This window comes from Lampetra fluviatilis, chromosome 25 (genome assembly GCF_964198595.1).
Source record: "Lampetra fluviatilis chromosome 25, kcLamFluv1.1, whole genome shotgun sequence".
NCBI lineage: Eukaryota > Metazoa > Chordata > Hyperoartia > Petromyzontiformes > Petromyzontidae > Lampetra > Lampetra fluviatilis.
In genome coordinates, this window is record NC_136299.1 from 12,944,295 (window position 1) to 12,947,201 (window position 2,907).

Sequence of the window (2,907 nt, forward strand, 5' to 3'; positions counted from 1 at the left end):
CAAGTGTATTATGCTGTGGTGCTCTCATCTTTAAGTTTGAGCTGATCCAATCATTTATCAGCACGGCAGCCCTGACCATTGCCATAATTATTGAAATATTCACGAACGCCAATATACTGCAACTGAGTATATATACGAGAATACAATTGCTGTAGTAACCTGCCTCTTGTCAGACTCGTGATCTTTGAAGATGTAACAAAGGTCTATATGTAACCTGTTTCTCTTGTATTCATAGGGAAATAAATATACGATGCTGGCGTTAGTTAACCCCCACGTCATGTCTATTTACTAGAAATGAACACTCTCCAAACCCCTGCTATTACGTCTCTAAGCTGCCAATTTCTCTGTTGTGACCAAGCATCAGAGAGCCCACACGAAGCAGAGGAGCCATTTATGACCAGAGTCGATGCGGAGACCTCCTTGTAGCTTCGTCACTCCTTGTCCGAATAGCACGATGGGAAGCCGTACTGCTCACATGTTTCTCTGCGTGACACATTCGAAATAAATAAATGCAGTAGGACCATATCGTACTGATATATTTGATCAAATATATTATAGTGACTTGGATGTGAATACAGAATATTAATTACGTGAAAACATTTGAATATACTGCAATAGGGGGTGTGTACTCTATATCACAAACATCCAAATATGAATATAAAAACCAGTACTATACTGTGTTAGAATATATAATCGCAGTATTCTAAATACGATTTGTTTTTATACTTGCAAGTCACTAATCGAGTAAGTTAAATATTATAATTAACTTCAGCCATTAAATACTGTCTATGTATTGCATACAGAATATAGAAATCAAACACTTTAATTATCGATAGACCATATAAGCAGCCCTAAGTCGTAGACTGACGATACTTGGCATTGGAAAACCAGACGACTTAGTCATTGATTTTAGAACACAGGGTAATCTATTCTCAAGCATTTAAATTCCAAACTCATCATGCAATATATACAAAGGATTGGATATAAACATTTAGCCTTGAAATTACTTGTCCATACCACTGCCGACAGAAAGGCCTCCACTAGAAGATGCATTATAGAGCCCCTCTAGAAGGTAATTGCCTGAATCTTTCAGGCTGGCTGGCCCTGTTTGAAGAGATTGGAGTACCCACACTTTAGCCCACCACCAGTGACCGATAGCTTTTTGGGTCGACAGAGGCGGGAGATTGAAACGAACCGACAAGCTCTGTATTGCGAGTAGAGTGTTCTAACTGTTGCACTGTGTCAGAATTCTCTTTGCGATATGTATTACTGGAAAATGAAACAATTGTAATTGCATTGGCTGGCCAAGACAAAACATTTCCTAATATTGGACACAGTGAAATTGTAGCAAGGAAAAATGATGCACAATTGTAAGTGGGATAAAAGCTGCATAACCATAGTTGAAGTTCCACTTTGCTATGCTTTTGTACATGTTTATGTTATTATGTCGATTGAAATGTAAGCACTGAGTCTAGCCTGTGGAAACTGTCTGTGACACTGGAGTGCATCAAACATTAGTTTTTACTTTAGAGACGTAATGATGTATGTTTCTATGAAAATAAAAGCAGAGAGCATTATCACAATACTTATCCATACAAATGTGGGAAGGGAAGTGCACGATAAAAATTTGTGCACTGCACATTTCAGGAAATAGTTATAACCATTTTTTGGTCAGTAAAGCTAAAGTGACTGGACACCTTTGAAGTTAATTTTCCCATTTTATCCACCTGCGAGAAGAGCTCTTGGGTTATTGCTGTTGAGTTTTCATACAACTGAGCAGCTCCATCTCAACCTGCCTAGGCATTAGGTTATCTCTGTGAATTGTTATGCAATGTTATGGATGCATTCGTTACGTTAAAATATCCACGTAACTTATTTCACACCAAATGTATATATATATGCAAAATAAAGCAAATATCACAAATGCACAATACAAATATATATTGTAATCCAGCAGTGCTATTATTATATTTGCATTTTTGACATTTAAAATGTCATGCACGTGTATGGCATTGACAAACTTGATGTTGAACAAAGAGTATTGATGACCAGGCCACCAAGTAACTAATACAATCGTGGCTCTATGTACAATCATTGGTGAAGACTTGAATGAATGTAACTTCATACATGCAAGATAACGGTCCACACGCTGCTGATAAGATGTGTTAGTCTCCAGCTGTTGTCTATTCTAGCCATGACATATCCTGCCCAGTCAATATGTAACTCTAACGTGTCCATGTTCTCCAATCCACGTGCTCCTCTTTCTGTTTCTGAGCTTAATCCAACGCGTGCCCACTCTCCAGGCTTCTTTGTACATTTTATTAGCTTGTGTTCAATTTTGACTTAAAACTTTCGTCACTGCAGGAATTAATATTCTTTGGTTCTTTCGGTAAAGTCACGTAGATAGAAAAATAATATAAAATAAAGTGAATAAACATTTTTTTTGAAAAAGATTAACTTAGCTTTTGTTCAATTGTATTCGTCATTTTCCAAGTTTCTGATGCGTCTTGTACATGTGCCCAATGTTGGTAATTTCTAACATGATGGGGTGGTTTTCTTCACACTTCCATCATATACATAGGAGGCGACAGCTATGAAGAATGCATGATGTAAAACAGCATATCATATCATTACTAATTTTGTTTAGCATTTTTTAACGTTTGTTTAGTATATTGACTCAGCCCCCTCCTCGTCCTTAGTTTTGGTATGCCCCCTTCGCTTTAAACAAGCTCATGCTAGAGGGCTGTGATGACTGCGTATAAAGTGCATCCACCAGTGTTTGGAACCTTTTTAGAAATTGATGGAAACGAACCGCAGTGGGTAAAACTCCCGAAGGATGAGGCAGAGAGGCCCTTTGCCCTGTGTCAAAGCTGAAAGGAGCAGTTCACCATACAAACGACTGCACTC